This window comes from Saimiri boliviensis, chromosome 1 (genome assembly GCF_048565385.1).
Source record: "Saimiri boliviensis isolate mSaiBol1 chromosome 1, mSaiBol1.pri, whole genome shotgun sequence".
Lineage (NCBI taxonomy): Eukaryota > Metazoa > Chordata > Mammalia > Primates > Cebidae > Saimiri > Saimiri boliviensis.
The window spans coordinates 119,079,411-119,097,394 of NC_133449.1; the positions used below are offsets into that span (position 1 = coordinate 119,079,411).

The following is a 17,984-nucleotide window of genomic DNA, read 5'->3' on the forward strand; positions in this document are numbered from 1 at the left end:
AAAACAGCAGATAAGGCTGATGAGGTGGCTCATGCCTATAATCCCAGCACTTTGGGAGGCTGAGGTGGGCAGACCACCTGAGGTCAGGAGTTTGAGACCAGCCTGACCAACATAATGAAACCCTGTCTCTACTAAAAGTATAAAAATTAGCCGGGCATGGTGGCAGATAACTGTAATCCCAGCTACTCAGGAGGCTAAGGCAAGAGAATCACTTGAACCCAGGAGGTGGAGGTTGCAGTGAGCTGAGATTGCGCCACTGCACTCCACTCTAGCCTGGGTGACAGAGCGAGACGCCATCTCGAAAAAACAAAAAACAAAACACAGTAGATAAGATCTAACTCACAGAGTTACTGTGAAGATTAAATGAGAAAATATATGTAAAGCCATGAACTTGAGTATAATTGCTCAAAAGCAGTTATGGCTTTGTACAAATCTTCAAAGGAAAACTTGTCAATTCATATCGAAGCTTTGAAAATGTACATTTGCCTTATTTTCTAGGAATCTAATCACGGTTATCTACAACAATGTATCTATAGAGATGTTTATCATACTGTCAAAGAAGAATAAAGTAATAATTAAATTATGGCACTTTCTCACTGTGAAATATTACACAGTCATTAAAACGATGTTATGTCTTATGATTAGGGCCAAGATGGAGTATTAGGGACCGGATTTATTCTTATGGTTGAAACAACTGAAAAACAAGGGAAAATATATGAAACAATAGTTTTTAGATATTGTACATCAGATGGCCCAGGACAGCAATCCCTAAGAGAAAGGAGACAAGAGAACTCAGACCTACTATTACCCCAGCTTACTGCAAACTGCAGAACAGAACAGGGTATAGGAAGCCAGGTGAAATTTGGCAGGCTACCTGAGTTGGAGACAGAACTCGAAACCAAGAACCCAAGGTAACTGGTTTATGAGGCAAAGTTCCAAAGAGGAGAGAGTTCCACAGACAAAGACCTCCAGATATCTTCCGAGGGCCCCCTTTAAAGGTTCTAGATGAGTAGTGACCAGCAATTGTCTGTGAAGAGATTACTTAAAACCCAGAAAAAAAATCAGCATGCTCACATTAGCCACAATAAAAACTTTTACTGTCATTAGGTAGAGAACTCATAAGGCTAGTGTGTCACTAGGGGAGTAAAATTAGCCCTATACAAAAGATTGTGCTGCTCCAGGCTAAAAAAGCTTAAAAGCGTATTTTAAAAAGACAAAATGGTTTCCAAGTACTTAACTGCATCCCAGAACAAAACTCAAGAATATTTATAGAAACGCAAAATTTCCCATTACTCAAGAAGGTGAAATTCACATCTGGCATTTATTCAAACATTGTCAGGTAAGTAAATGAATTCATAACAATCCTAGGCAACAAAGTAAGACTGTATCTCTACAAAAAATGAAACGTAATTTCTGGGCATGGTGGCATGTGCCTCTGGTCCCAACTACTTGGGAGGCTGAGGTGGGAGAATTGCTTGAGCCCCAGACATTGAAGCTGCAGTGAGAAATGATCGAGCCACCACACTCTAGCCTGGGTAACAAAGTGATAAATTGTCTTAAAAATAAATTAATTAATACATAAATAGGTTAAATGTACAAGTATAGAAAAAGATATACCATGTTAATATAAACACAAAACAGAAATGGCTACATTAATATCAAAGTAGGTAACAGAGCAAAGAATATAGGTAAAGTCATCAATAGAAGCCATAGAAACAAGTCTAAATAAATGTAAATAAATGTAAAACATACAAAAGAAACAAGTTTAAATAACTGTAAATAAATTTAAAACATACAGATTATGTACTCTGATTACAATGGAATTAAAAAAGGTACCTATTTATATCAAATATAAATTGAATAACACATTTCTTTCTTTTTTTTTTTTTTTGAGACAGGGTTTTACTTCATTAACCAGACTGGACTGCAGTCTGTAGTGGCATAATCTTGGTTCACTGCAACCTCAACATCCTGGGCTTAAGCAATCCTCCCACCTCAGCCTCCTGAGGAGCTGGAACTACAGGTGCACGCCACCAAACCCAGCTAATTTTTGTAGTTTCTGTAGAGACTGGGTTTTGCCATGTTGCCCAAGCTAAATAACACATTTCTAAATAATCCATGGGTCAAAGAAGAAATTAAAGAGGGAATTCAAAACTTAAAGTAGGAATTCAAAACTATCTTGAATAACTGAATAAAAGTAAAACATAATACAAATCTGTGGGATGCAGTTAAAACAACCCTTATTGGGAAATGGATAGGATCAAATGCCTGTAACAGAAGAAGGAAGACCTTAATGATGTCAGTTTCCACATTAAAAAAATAACAAATTAAGTAAATTAAACCCAAAGTAACCAAAAGAACGAAATAACAAAGATAACAGAAATCAGTGAACTATAAAGCAGAAAAATGAGAAAAATCAATGAAATTCCATAAAATTGGTAAACCTATAGCCATACTTATTAGAAAAAAGGAAGACACAAATTATCATTATCAGAAATGTACATAACTAATTGTTCAGATACTGAAAGGTTGGAAATGTTATGAAAACATTACACTGATAAATTTAACAACTTAAATGAGAAAAAACACCTTGAAAAGCACAAAGTACCAAAAGCTCACTCAAAAACATAACCTAAGGAGACCTACACCTATTAAAGAAATTAAATTTATAATTAAAAATATTTGTCAAGTGTTTCCTTTACATCTTTACCAATGTTTTTATTTTACTAAATATCTCATAGGTATTTATTTTTGTTTTAGTATTTTTGTTTTTCTCACAGGTAAATTTTATAAATATTTCATAGATTTTTTTTTTTTTTTTGCTTGTCTTTCTTTGGCAATAATTGACATTGAGCATTTTTCAGTTTATCTCTTGGTCATGTCTTTTCTTGAAAAATATTTAAGCCTGTGCTGGGCATGGTGGCTAATGCCTGCAATCCCAGCACTTTCGGAGGCTGAGGTGGGTGGACTACCTAAGGTGAGGATTTCAAGACCAGCCTGGCCAATATAACAAAACTGCATCTCTACTAAAATTAGAAAAATTAGTCATGGTGGTACATGCCTAAAAGTGTAGCTACTAGAGGAGCTGAAGCAGGAGTATCTCACTTCAATCTGGGAGGTAGAGCTTGCAGTGAGCCGATATTGTGCTACTGCACTCAAGCCTGTGCAGCAGAGAGACCATCTCAAAAAAGAAAAAAAAAAAAATTTAGCCTGCTGCTCATAGCTGTTTTTTGTTGTGTAGTCATTTGAATTTCTTGCACGTTTTTTACATTATTCTCTTATCACACACATAATTTGCAAATACTTTCTCCCATTGTTTAGTTGTCTCATATGTTGATTATATCAGACTCTGTGCAGATTTATACTGTAATAATCTGACTCCTCCATTTTTCCTTTTGTTTCTCAGATTTTGAAGTTAAATTTAAAAATTCACTGCCCAAACCAATGTAATGAGAGTTTTAGTCTATATCTCTTGTAGTAGTTTCAGAGTTTCTAGCTTTACGTTTAAGTAACTAATTTATTTTAAATTCTGAGGTGATAACCTCATTTTATTGCTTTGCATGTGGATATAAAGTTTTCTCAACATCATTTATTGAAGATACTGCCTTTTCCCAAGGAACTGTCACCTTTTTAAGTATGTTACTAGTATTTTGATAGAGGTTGCCTTATATCTGTAGATTATTACATGCAATACAAATATTTATCAATATTAATGCCAATTCATTAATGAGTAATATTTCTCCATCTGTATATTATTTAATTTTTTATTTAATATTCTTTAGAGTATAATGTAAAGTGCTTCACCTTTTTGGTAGACTTTATTTCAAATTATAGTTACTACAGTTATTGTGGATAAGATTGTTTTTCAGTATCATTTTGAGGTAGTTGTTTGTGTATAGAAATTCTACTGATTTTAAGATGTTGCTTTTGTGTTCTACAAGTTCAATGAATTTGTTTAGTAATTCTGATAGTTTTTAGTAAAGTGTTCAATTTTTCCATACATAAGATTATGCCATCTTCCAACAGGATACTTTAAATTTTTTTATTCAATCTGAATTCCTTTGATTTTATTCTCTAATTTCTCTGTCTTGGACATTTTGTACTATGTTTGGTAGGACTGAAGAAAGTGGATATCCTTGTTCTAGCTCATAGAGAAAAAGCTTACAGATTTTCCTGTTTAAGTATGTTCTTAGGTGTGCATTTTTTTTCTGTACATGAGATTTATTGGCTTCAGATACTTTTTCTCATATCTAATGTTTTTAGATATTTATCATAAGGGGATGTTAAATTGTGTCAAACTTTTATTCTGCATCTATTTAAATTTTAGAGTTGTAAAATCATGACTAATTCTACATAAATAAAATATTATTTAAAGACGACAAAAAAAAAAAAAAAAAATACTTCCACCACCGGGCGCGGTGGCTCAAGCCTGTAATCCCAGCACTTTGGGAGGCCGAGGCGGGTGGATCACGAGGTCAAGAGATCGAGACCATCCTGGTCCACATGGTGAAACCCCGTCTCTACTAAAAATACAAAAAAAGTAGCTGGGCATGGAGGCACATGCCTGTAATCCGAGCTACTCAGGAGGCTGAGGCAGGAGAATTGCCTGAACCCAGGAGGCGGAGGTTGCGGTGAGCCGAGATCATGCCATTGCACTCCAGCCTGGATAACAAGATCACGCCATTGCACTCCAGCCTGGGTAACAAGAGCGAAACTCTATCTCAAAAAAAAAAAAAAATTCCCACCAAGAAAATTTCTGAATAGCTTCAATGGTGAACTATATAAACATGTAAGAAAAGCACAGAACTTCTACGTGAAAACATAAGAGAAAATCTTCACTGACCTTGGAGCAGGCATATATTTCTTAAATATTAAACAAAATGCAATTATTGTATTTTTAAAAAGAAGTAATGAACTAGACTTCATCAACATTAACAACTTTTGCCCTTCAAAACACACTGTTAAGAAAAAAAACCCCACAGACTGGGAGAAAATATATCTGCAAAATATCTATCTGACAACTAGAATATTACAACACAATAACAAGTCAAACAACCCAATTTTTTAAGTGGGCAAAAACTTTAAACAGAAACTTCACCAAAGGATATATATGAATAGCAACAAGCACATGAAAAAAGTGTTCAATATCATGAATCATTAAGGAAATACAAATTAAAACCATTATCAGATACTACCATCCACCTAACAGAATGGCTAAAATTAAAAACACTGACCATATCAGATCAAGCATTAACAAAGATGTGGAGTGAATGCAACTCGTAGATATAGTTAGAGGAAATGTAAAATGGTACAATCACTTTAGAAAAGTATTTTCCTGGTTTTGTAAAAAGTTAAATATAAACCATTAAAAACCTAGCCAATGCCAAGTATTTACCCAATGGAAATAAAATACATGTCTTCACAAGACTATAAAAAAGTGTTCACAGTATCTTCAATCAAAATAACCCCAAACTGGAAATCATATCCATTATCAGGTGAATGAACAAATTATGGTGGATCCATATAATAGAATATTATTTTAACAATAAAAGGGAATGAATTATTTTACTTCCAATGACTGAGTGAACCTCAAAATAACTGTCAAGTAAAAGAAGCCATACAAACTAAACATTCTATATGAATTCATTTACATATATATTCCAGAAAATGGACATATAGTCACAGAAATTAGATCAGTGGTTGTCTGGGTGTGGGGAGGAGGAAATGGAAGGAAGAATTACAATGAAGCAATAGGGAACTTTTAAGGGTAATGAGTATGTTCTGTATTTTCATTGATATTAATTTCACCGGTACGTACATATGTCAAAATTTACCGAATTCTATACTTTAAATATGCTCTGTTTATTATATGTCAATTATACCTCCATAAAGCTGAAAATTTGATATAGAAAACAAACAGGTAAATGGCTCTGAGATATAAAACTAAAAGCATTATATCCCCAAAATATAAAAAGTGATTATTTCTAGTTGATAGGATGAAGGATATGTGTGTGGGTGTTTTTGTTTGTTTTGAGACAGGATCTCCCTCTGTCACCTGCAACCTCCATCTCCTGGGCTCAAGCAATCCTCCCAACTCAGTCTCCTGAGCATCTGGGACTACAGGTATGTACCACCGCACCTGGATAAATTTTTTGGTAGTTTTTGTAGAGATAGGGTTTTGCCATTTTGCCCAGGCTGGTCTTGAACTCCTCAGCTAAAGTGATCCACCTACCTCGGCCTCCCAGAGTGCTAGTACTATAGGCATGAGCCACTGTACCTGGTCCTTTGTGCTTTCTAAACTGTTTTCTGAATACTTTCAGTGGACCTGTATTACTTTCATAGCTGTCATATGTCTATCTCTTTTCATACACTAGGCAGTCAATAGAAACTTCAACTAAATTGTTTTATTAATAGATTTAAAATATTACCAATCTTCAAAGGAGAAACACAAAAGGATCTCAGAAAGCAAGGTACACCTGATATTTTAGTATCTACCAACATTTTAAATTATTATTATATAAATTATCTGTGTCTATACTGCTGCCTTAATACAAATTATTTTGGAGGTTCATGCATTGGGACTACCTTTTATTATGCATATTTGTTATATGGGTCTTACTTCATAAGTTGCAAAAAAGCAAATGCTTTTTTTGCATTATTATAATTTTAAGTGTTCCAAAAATTTTCTGAATTCATCAATAATGTCTTATTGACAAAGCTGTCTTAGAATATCAGCGCTTAGCACATAGTATGTTCTCAAAAATTTGTATACAACTTAAAAAAAAAAACTTAAACTGCCTTGTTCAGTATGAGTTTAACTTAAATAAAATACCAAGTAAGGGCCTAAACAAATTCAGAGATGTTAACAAAGCACTTGTGAAATTCAATTAGAATTTCTGGAGTTTGTTCATATAACCACAAGCTGCCAAAACACAAACACACACACACACACACACACACACACACACACACGAAATTACAAAATAATAGTACTCCAAGATGCTGTGGCATTTTATAAGCTGAATCAAAAAGCAAATCAGCTCCTGGAAGAAAAGGCTCATTCCAGGTCTAAAGCAGGGTAATTACAAAGTTCTTGCAACAGAAGCACTTACATATTAATGAGGACATGTTAAAAGAGCACAGAGTTGGCTTGACTGGACTTCCTCTGGCCAAATATTCAAAAAGAATAATGATGGCAATGGGTTATATCATTGATTTTTAACATATTAATTTTTATAACACATTTTTACAAACACATTTTTACGACACATTATACCATACTGATTTTAATGCACTGATTTTTAAAACTGATTTTTTACAAATCCATGACTCTAACTCTTTTATAGAAAAATCCCTGTGATTAATTACAAAAGTGAAAAGGTACCTTTACTAAGTGATAAAATTAAGCATCACCAATAATGGGACAAACTAACATTGTGTGTCTTAATGTGATCCAATAGATAGCATCTATACAGCATTCTCACACACAAAACATTGCTTAACCTGAATTATAAATAACCAAACAAATACAGGTAATTGGCTTGTAGTTGTGCTTAAAAAAAAAAAAAATGTCATGTTAGGAAGGAACAGAAAGGGCAGGGGTAACTTGTATTAGGTTAAAGGAGATTAAAGAGACATAACAACTAAATGCAATGCCTGACCTTTGATTGGGTTTTGGAATTTAAACCGAATATTTCTCTAAAGACTATTACTGGGACAGGTTAAACATTCTGAATTTGGACTATATAGTATATGATGTTACTTTATGTTAGATTTATTGATTGTAGTAAAAGCATTATATTCATGGAGGCAAATGTACCAGTTCTAAGTAGAGTCATGTTAAAATAGGGGCAACGTGTCTATGATGTCTGCAACATATCGTCAAATTGTTCAGCCAAAGAAAAATTAGAAATAAAAACAGTGAGAGAAAGCAAATGTGGCAAAACAATGAACAATTAGTGAATCTATGTAAAGGGTACTATTCTTTCACCTTTCCCATAAGTTGATTTTTTTTTCAAAGTAAAAGGTTAGGGGAAAAGATGAGACTTTCAATACAGATATCTTAAAGAAATTCATACTACTGACATTTCAAATACTGTTTAAGCTGACTTGGAGCTATCCTTTTTCTTGTAAAATAATAAAAAAATACCAGTTGAAATATAGCCTTAAAGCCTTCTTTTAGCCAGGAGCCATGGCTCATATTTGCAATTCCAGCACTTTGGAAGGTCAAGGTGGCAGGGCTGCTTGAGGCCAGGGGTTCAAGACTGTCCTGGACAACATAGTGAGATCCATCTCTAAAAAAAGTTTTATTTTATTTATATTTTTTGAGACAGGGTCTCATCTGTTGCTCAGGCTGGAGTGCAGGGCATGGTATCAGGTCACTGTGGCCTTGACCTCCTATGCTCAAGCAATCCTCCCACCTCAGCCTTCCAAGTAATTGGGACTATAGGCATGCACCACCACGCCCAGCTAATTTTTTATTTTTAGTAGAAACAGGATTTCACCATGAGGCCCAGGCTGGTCTCAAATTGTTGAGCTCAAGTGTTCTGTCCACTTAGCCTCCCAAAATGCTGAGATTAATTTTAAAATTTTAAAATTAGCTGGGTGTGGTAGCCCAAGCCTGCAGTTCTAGCTACTCAGGAGGCTGAGGTAGGGAAGATCTCTTGAACCCAGGAGTTCAAGGCTACAGTGAGCTGTGATTGCACCACTGTACTCCAGCCTGGGCGACAGAGCCAGACCCTTTCTGCCCCCCAATCTCCCCAAAATAGTCTCTTTATATTTGTACTTTTAGTACTTAGCCCAATACCTGATAGGTTGGTGCAAAAGTTATTGAGGTTTTTGCCAATGAAAGTAACGGCAGAGGAGAGAGATCCAAGATGGCTGATCACTAGCAGCTCGGGATTGTAGCTCCCAGTGAAAGCGTAGAGAGGATGCCACACTTTCAGATGAATTCTTGTTGCTCATGCACCAGGAGATTCCCAGCGGAGGAACCCCACGGGTTGCCAGCGTGACTCATGGCCGGCGAGCCGGTTTCGCCGGTGCCTCAGAGCGGCGGTTCTTGGTGCAGTCAGAAAAGCACCATCAATCTTAACGCCACTGTTTTAGCCAGCGCAGTTGGTTGCTCAGATTCTGGTGCTGCGAATCAATAAGTTGGACGTCCACTCAGAAATCCAATTACAAAGACGGTAATTATAAAGACCACAGATGGATAAATCTATAACGAAAAGAAGAAACCAGCCTAAAAAGGCTTCTGAGAATACCCAAGATCAGAACGCCTCTCCCTCTACAGGGGATCACAGTTCCTCATCAGCAATGGAACAAGTCCTGATGGAGAACGAGTGTGTTCCATTAACAGAAGCAGGCTTTAAAAGGTGGATGATAAGAAACTTCTGTGAATTAAAAGAACTTGTTCTAACCCAATGCAAAGAAACTAAGAACTTTGAAAAAAGGTTTGACAAAATGTTAATAAGAATACACTATTTAGAGAGGAATATAAGTGAATTGATGGAGCTGAAAAACACAACACGAGAACTTCGCGAAGTATGCAGAAGTTTTAATAGTCGAATTGATCAAGCAGAAGAAAAGATACCAGAGGTCAAAGACCAACTTAATGAAATAAAATGAGAAGACAAGATTAGAGAAAAAAGGATAAAAAGGAACGAGCAAAGTCTCCAAGAAATATGAGACTATGTGAAAAGACCTCATCTACGTTTGATAGGTGTACCTGAATGTGATGAAGAGAATGAATCCAAGCTGGAAAATATGCTTCAGGATATTATTCAGGAAAATTTTCCCAACCTAGCAAGGCAGGACAATATTCAATTCCAGGCAATACAGAGAACACCACAAAGATATTCCTCAAGAAGACCAACCTCAAGGCACATAATCGTCAGATTCACCAGGGTGGAAATGAAGGAGAAAATACTAAGGGCAGCCAGAGAGAAAGGTCAGGTTACCCACAAAGGGAAGCCTATCAGACTCACAGCAGATCGCTCAGCAGAAACCCTACAAGCCAGAAGAGAGTGAGGGCCAATATTCAACATCCTTAAAGAAAAGAACTTTTAACCCAGAATTTCACATCCAGCCAAACTAAGCTTCATAAGCGAAGGAAAAATTAAATATTTTGTGAACAAGTAAGCACTTAGAGATTTCATCACCACCGGGCCTGCTTTACAAGAGCTTCTGAAAGAACCACTATCAGCCTTTCTAAAAAATACCAAAAAGTAAAGAGCATCAACATAATGAAGAATTTACATCAACTAATGGGCAAAACAGCCAGCTAACATTAAATGGCAGTATTAAACTCACATATATTATTATTAATTCTAAATTTAAATCGACTAAATCCCCCAATCCAAAGACACAGACAGGCAAATTGGATAAAAAGCCAAAACCCATCGGTATGCTGCATCCAGACCCATCTCACATGCAAGGATACACAAAGACACAAAACAAAGGGATGGAGAAAGATTTACCAACCAAATGGAGAGCCAAAATAAATAAATAAACAAAAAGCAGGAGTTGCAATTTTTGCCTCTGATAAAATGGTCTTTAAAGCAACAAAGATCAAAAGAAGCAAAGGACATTATATAATGATAAAAAGATCAATGCAACAAGAAGAGCTAAAGATATACACACCCAATACATGAATACCCAGATATATAAGACTTATAAAGAGACTTAGACTTCCACACAATAATAGTGGGAGACTTCAACATTAATATTAGACAGATCAATGAGACAGAAAATTAACAACGATATCCAGGACTTGAACTCAGATCTGGAACAAGTAAACTTAATTAACATTTATAGAACTCTCCATTTTAAATACACAAAATATACACTTTTATCAGTACCACATCACACCTACTTACAGCTTTTAATGAAATATTGGTTGGCTGCTTGTTTGTTATTTTCTTCCTTCATTTTTTTCATGTCTCCATTATTAAGCATAATTATAGGCATACCCATTTTTAGACTGCATTCTAGCCTGGACAATAAAGCAACACCACCATTCTCTCTCCCTTTTCCTCTTTCTCTTTCTTCCTCTTCTTTATTCTTCTTTATTTTATTTTATTTTATTATTCTTTTTTCTTTTTCTTTCTTTAAAAAAAAAAAAGTTCAAGTCCAGCCTGGGCAACATGTCAAGACCCCAACTCTACCAAAAATACAGAAAATTAGCCAGGTGTGGTGGTGTGCATCTGTGGTCTCAGCTACTCAGGAGGCTGAGGTGGGAGAATGGCTCAAGCCTGGGAGGCGGAGGTTGAAGTGAGCCAAAATCATGCCACTGCACTCCAGTCTGAGTGAGACCCCCATCTCAAAACAGACAAATAAATAAATAGCAAATATGTATGCCAATGGAGTGAGGAGTGACATGATTTAAAGTAACAAAATGATTCCTCAATTAAATGACTCTAAATGACTCTTCTTGTCAAATGACTTTTTAGAGTCATTATGAAATAACATAATTTTGGGCCAGGGGTGAGGTCTTCTTTTAAATATGCAATTTTTTTTTTTTTTTAAAGAAAGAAAGTAACGGCAAAAATCAGAATTACTTTTGCACCAACCTAATACATAGCAGGTGCTCTTTGAATGTTTGTTGTTTTTGCTGCTGTGAGTAAAAGGCAGCTAGGTACTGTAGAATACATAATAAACTTAGAGTCAAGTTTCTACTAAACGATTAGTAGCTATCTTACCTAATAGGACACTTTACTTCTCAACATCTCAAATACTTCATCTGTAAATTCCATGAAATACCAACTTTTATATTAATATACATATATCTCAATGTACTACTAAAAAACTCAAATAATGTGAGTAAAACCACTTTTAAAAATATCATGCAGGCCGGGCACAGTGGCTCACGCCTGTAATCCCAACACTCTGGGAAGCTGAGGCAGGTGGATCACCTGAGGTCAGGAGTTAGAGACCAGCCTGACCAACAAGGTGAAACCTCATCTCTAATAAAAATACGAAAGTTAGCTGGGTGTGGTGGCAGGAACCTCTAGTCCCAGCTACTTGGGAGACCGAGACAGGAGAATTGGTTGAACCCGGGAGGCAGAGGTTCCAGTAAGCCAAGATCGCACCACTGCACTCCAGCCTGGGCGACGGAAAGACTCTTATCTCAAAATAAATAAATGAATAAATTCATGCAAATGTTATTACCATTTCTATTTCTAATTATACTCAATGTTTCCCATATTATAAATATTATTTCTAAGCCGGGTGCGGTGGCTCAAGCCTGTAATCCCAGTACTTTGGGAGGCCGAGGCGGGTGGATCACAAGGTCAAGAGATCGAGACCATCCTGATCAACATGGTGAAACTCCGTCTCTACTAAAAATACAAAAAATTAGCTAGGCATGGTGGCACATGCCTGTAATCCCAGCTACTCAGGAGGCTGAGGCAGGAGAATGGCCTAAACCCAGGAGGTGGAGGTTGCAGTGAGCTGAGATTGCGCCATTGTACTCCAGCCTGGGTAACAAAAGTGAAACTCCATCTCAAAAAAAAAAAAAAATTTCTAAAATCTTACTTTCATTTAATGTATTTAGGAAAAAAAAATCCTAGGAAATGTATCTAACAATATAATCTTCTAAAAATATCTAAGTGGCCAATAATCCTTTTTTTTTACAAAAAACTCATGAAAGTTGAATCCCATAGCACATTTTTCTATGAGTTTTGCAATAATTTGTAATACATTTAGGTAGATTAGAAGCTAAAAAGAGAAGGGTCCACTTTCTTGGCAATATCATTTACAAAAGCAATTGGATCTTAGATAGCGATACATGATACATATATGATACACATTATATTATGTATATAATATGTATTTGAAGAATCAAATAATTACAAATTGTCAAATGCCATGAAACAAAGAGCTAAGCTAGAAGCTTAGAGGAACACCTTCTTTAAGTAGAATGAAAATTAATTTTTTGTTTGTAAATCACTCATTATAAATTACTAAGCTAGAGGGCTAAGAGAAAGTGCTAGAAACCACTGTCAACTGAAAATGAATCAGAAAAAAAGAACATCTCTGAAATTATAATATAGAACAATGGGAAAGTAGGACAATTTTCTCTTAATCATCTCTGCAACTCAGTGCCCTGCATAGTTTCTTACATATGGCAGACATCTAGTAAATACTGAACAAATAGAAGTGCTAAAAAGGCAACATTTCTAAAACACAGATGTTATTTATAATCAGTCATTCACATGTATATACAATTTATATGTACATTTGACAAGATACAGTAAAGTTACATTTTTAAACACTAAAGACAGAGATTAAAAATTTACACATTAAAATTGACACCTATGAAACTAAAAAGTATTTCTCAATAATCAAAGACAACCAGATATAATTGTATTGTATAATATGGCCCATTAAATATGTGTCTGTCCATAGTGTGGGTACTGTTGTCATTTCTGATCACCCTTAAACACTACACTGTTTAATCGATGAAAGGAACATGCTAACTAGTTATGGGACAGCAAGCAAGTCATGATCTAACCAACCCTGTTTATTCTCTGTATATGAAAAAGAGTAAAACCACCATGTCCAGGTCAAAAATCCTATGAATCCATGAAATGGTCAATGTAAACCTGTACTATTTTCAGGCATACAAACATATATTTATGTAGGAAAAACATCTCTCAAAGATTATCCTCTTTCCATAATTTGTAAGGTATTCCTTGCACAGTAAATGTGCAAGATATTATTTGCACAGTTGACCAAAGCAAATGACCAGATCTTATTTAACAAGAAACCAGTCCATGCTTCCTTACTATATCCACACCATATTGTATTAAAAAACATTTCCTAAATTTAAAAACATTTCAGTCCAACTATCCAAATAGAGAAACCTTGTCATCCATACTTCAGTATTTCAAAATAGCTTTGTATTAATGTTACAATAACAGGAACAAATCTGGTGACTCTTTAGGTCCTAACAAATTATTTTAAATGTAATATATCAATAATGCTAAGTGACTGGGTAGTCCTAAGGTATTTGGGAATGTACTTCCTAAATACAACAAAATTTTGTGAGACTTACTTTGAAATTTGGCTCCAGTTTCACATTCTTCATATACTGAACTAATTCACAAAATTCTCACCAACAACTGGGTTTTCCACACTCCTGGAATTTACTTCCTATTCACCTTTTACCCTTAAGTATGCGTGCTAGAGGTCAATAGCCTTAAAGCTAATGTTAACAACTGGAATTTCTGTTATTCTGATTCCTGGCAGGCAGTACAAAGCTTAACTCTTCTGCAATACACTACATAGTTTAATAATTAAGATGTTTCAGAAGTAGCTAATATTTTATAATTTCTTAGTTAAAATAGAACATTTTAATATAGAAGATTTGACAGAAATAACAAAACCAGTAACTAGTTCACTTTGAAGTGAAAAAGCAACTGAAATTCCTAGACAGAATTTCTTTTTTATGCTTTGGCTTAGCCAGACAATTAGAAATTTTGTAACTTTTATAAGTAATACCATTCCAATTGCATAAAGATTTAAACAAACTCTGATAAATAGAGAGATGTTACCTTATAAATATTGTAATTATTCAAGGAGACAATCTAAATATTTTATAAGTCATTTTTCTTCTTTCTCCCTAGGGCAAAAGTAGAGGGACAAATTTTTTAATTGTGCATATATTTGATGCTTTTTTTGACTTAAGAAAAGTTATTATTTTAAAAAACAGCATGCTATAACTAAAGTACCTTAGGAAAAAAAAATAGCAAAGAGCTTAGGTGCGAGCAAATTACAACAAATCCTTTGCGTTAATTTTATATAGGTTTTCCTTTTTCCTCTATTTTATAATAACTAATATATATAAAATTAACTCTGCTTAAGATGATTTTCAAATATCTAATGTGTTTCAATAGAGTCAAGTTAGGGTAATTCTTGAAGGTATTAAGAATAACTAAAAAATGTAAACATATGAGATCTCCCTTTAAAATTATTTTCACCTTGTTCTAACAGAGCATTCTACCACCATCACCGTTACCTGCTGCGGGGAAAGATGAAAAGATCCATGTAATTAAAGTTTTTGATGCTTGCTAAAATGTATTCTAACTATCTGGAAAATTTACTTACCTGTAACAAATAATCCCCTGACATAATTGGATAGTGGAGGACCTGTCACATGTGTTTATCTTTCTTCATCTTTTGTAATTGCCACTCGGAAGCTAAATAGGCAGTATGAATGTTATGTCCTATAATGAAACCTAAAATTACAACCATAGAATCTTTTTTTTTTTTTGAGACGGAGTTTTGCTCTTGTTACCCAGGCCGGAGTGCAATGGCGCAGTCTCGGCTCACCGCAACCTCCGCCTCCTGGGTTCAGGCAATTCTCCTGCCTCAGCCTCCTGAGTAGTTGGGATTACAGGCACGTGCCACCATGCCCAGCTAATTTTTTGTATTTTTTAGTAGAGACGGGGTTTCACCATGTTGACCAGGATGGTATCGATCTCTTGACCTCGTGATCCACCCGCCTCAGCCTCCCAAAGTGCTGGGATTACAGGCGTGAGCCACTGTGCCCGGCCAACCACAGAATCTTAAGAGTTGAAATAACCTTCCAATTTAGTCCATTTTCCACCCGATATAGAAATTCTTTCTGTGACATATCTAAGCTAGTCCATCTCTCTGCTTTCGCCGAAGAGCTTTATTTCAAACCTCTTCCTTAAATTAAATGACAATCTGCTCTTCTGTGACTTCTACTTATGAGGCCTAATAATGACCTCTAAAGTCCTTCAAAATATTTGAAGATAATTATTGGATTTACCTTTAGGGCATTTGTTGCTATTATCTTACAAAATATGTCAGAACACGGCTGGGTATGGTGGTTCACCCCTGTAATCCCAGCACTTTGAGAGGCCGAGGCAGGCAGGTAACTTGAGACCAGAAGTTCAAGATCAGCCTGGGCAACGTGGCAAAACCCTGTCTCTACTAAAATTACAAAAAATTAGCCGGGCGTGGTAGTGCATGCCTGTAATCCTAGCTACCTGGGAGGCTGAGTCACGAGAATTGCTTGAACCTGGGAGGTGGAGGTTGCAGTGAGCTGAGATTGCACCATCGCACTCCAGCCTGTCTTTAAACAAACAAACAAATGAACACTTTTAGAAGCAATATCTATTTTAGTTTTTTGTTTGTTTGTCTGTTTATTTTAAGACAAGGTCTTGCTCTATCAACCAGGTTAGAGTGCAGTGGCACAATCATGCCTCACTGCAGCCTCAACCTCCTGGGCGCAAGTGATCCTTCTGCCTCTGCGTCCTGTGTAGCTAGGACTACAGGTGCATACCAGTACTCTCAGTTAAAAAAAAAAAAAAAAAAAAAAAAATTGTAGAGTGACGATCTCTCTATGGTTTCTCAGGCTAGTCTTGAATTCCTAACTTCAAGTGACCTTCTTGCCTCCATCTCTCAAGGTGCTGGGATTACAGGTGTGAGCCACCATGCCTAGCCTAGTTGAGTTTTTTTGTTTGTTTTCTTTTGGCATTGGCTTCTCCTCTGCTAATAGATAAACTACTGTGAATATAGCCAGAAAACATGAGAGGCATGGTCTTTGCCACTTATAGATTCTAAAGCCAGCTTTTTCCTCAATAAATTAATAAATTAATTTTTGAATGGCAGAAGAGGGAAGAAATCATTTAGTAATTATTGTTAAATATTACAACATATTAATACACTTTAAAGTGAAAGTTGTTAAGACTAGAAATAATGGAGTCAAATTGGGTTTGAATCCAGTATGGTCATTGACTGGCTGTGTGACTTAGGGTTTATTATTTAACTTATCTGTATCTCAGTTTCCAACCATGTAAATTGAAGGGAAAAAAATCATATCCAAATAAAAGAATGGTTGTGATAGATCAATGTGATAACAAATGTTAAGTACGCAGAACAGTGCTTGGCACAGTGTATATGCTATGTCTTACCCATTAAATTTTTTATTACTATGCATCTACTTTAAATTCAATTATTACAGTAATATATGCAATAAAAACATGAAGATATTTTAATCACCTTCATTCAGATTTTTCCAGATCTCAGTCATAACCTTACTTTTATACTGTACTTTAGCAACCTTACAATGGTTGCTAAACCATTACAAACTATTCAGCCACTCAAAATCATTTTTAGAAAAAAAATGCCATGAAAAATGTATGCAACATGTTAACTGGAAGGTTAAAAAGCAATTTGCCAAAAAGTATAAACCATATAATCTCAATTTTGTTTCTTAAAAATTCAAAAGTATCAGCTGGGCACAGCAGCGCACGCCTGTATCTTAGCACTTTGGGAGGCTGAGGCAGGCGGATCACCTGAGGTCAGCAGTTCAAGACCAGTCTGAACAAAATGGAGAAACCCCTTCACTACTAAAAATACAAATTAGCTGGGCATGGTGGCATATACCTGTAATCCCAGCTACTTGGGAGGCTGAGGCAGGAAAATTACTTGAACCAGGGAGGTGGAGATTGTGGTGAGCCAAGATCATGCCATTGCACTCCAACCTGGGCAACAGGAGTGATACTCCCATCTCCCTCCACAAAAAAAATTCAAAAATATGTATATGGGAAACGGAAAAAGGACAGACAAAGAGATCTCACTGGAAATTTATGTAACAAAACATCAACAGTGATAATATTTTGGTAATAATATTACCAATGACTTATTCTTCACATTGTTTGTGATGTGGACCAATCTTTTTTTTCTAAAAACCATTTATTAAATTTATCAGGCACCTTGGTGGGCTGAGTGGGAAGGATTGCTAGAGTTTGAGTCCAGCCTGGGTAACACAGTGAGACAGTGTCTCCACAAAAAATAAAAAAATTTAGCCAGGCTTGGAGGTGTACTATAGTGGAGGCTAAGGCAGAAGGAAGGACTGCTTGACCCCAGGAGATGGAGGCTGCAATGAGCCATGATCATGCCCCACTGTACTCCAGTCTAGGTGACAGAGTGAGACCCTGTCCCCTACCACCCCC

The 17,984-nt window shown here is 35.8% G+C and overlaps 1 protein-coding gene across 8 annotated transcripts in view; it reads right to left on the reverse strand.

Annotated features, from left to right (window-relative positions):
- CHD9 (chromodomain helicase DNA binding protein 9) overlaps positions 1 to 17,984 on the reverse strand; it is a 274,030-nt gene that overhangs the window by 150,683 nt on the left and 105,363 nt on the right. The window contains exon 1 of one of the 8 annotated variants that reach the window (XM_074402978.1): positions 14,553 to 14,576. The exons of the other annotated variants lie outside the window; for them this stretch is intronic. The gene's annotated coding sequence lies outside the window, so the exon portion shown is untranslated. Of the gene's footprint in view, positions 1 to 14,552; positions 14,577 to 17,984 lie in introns of those variants that run through there. 8 annotated transcript variants of the gene reach the window in all.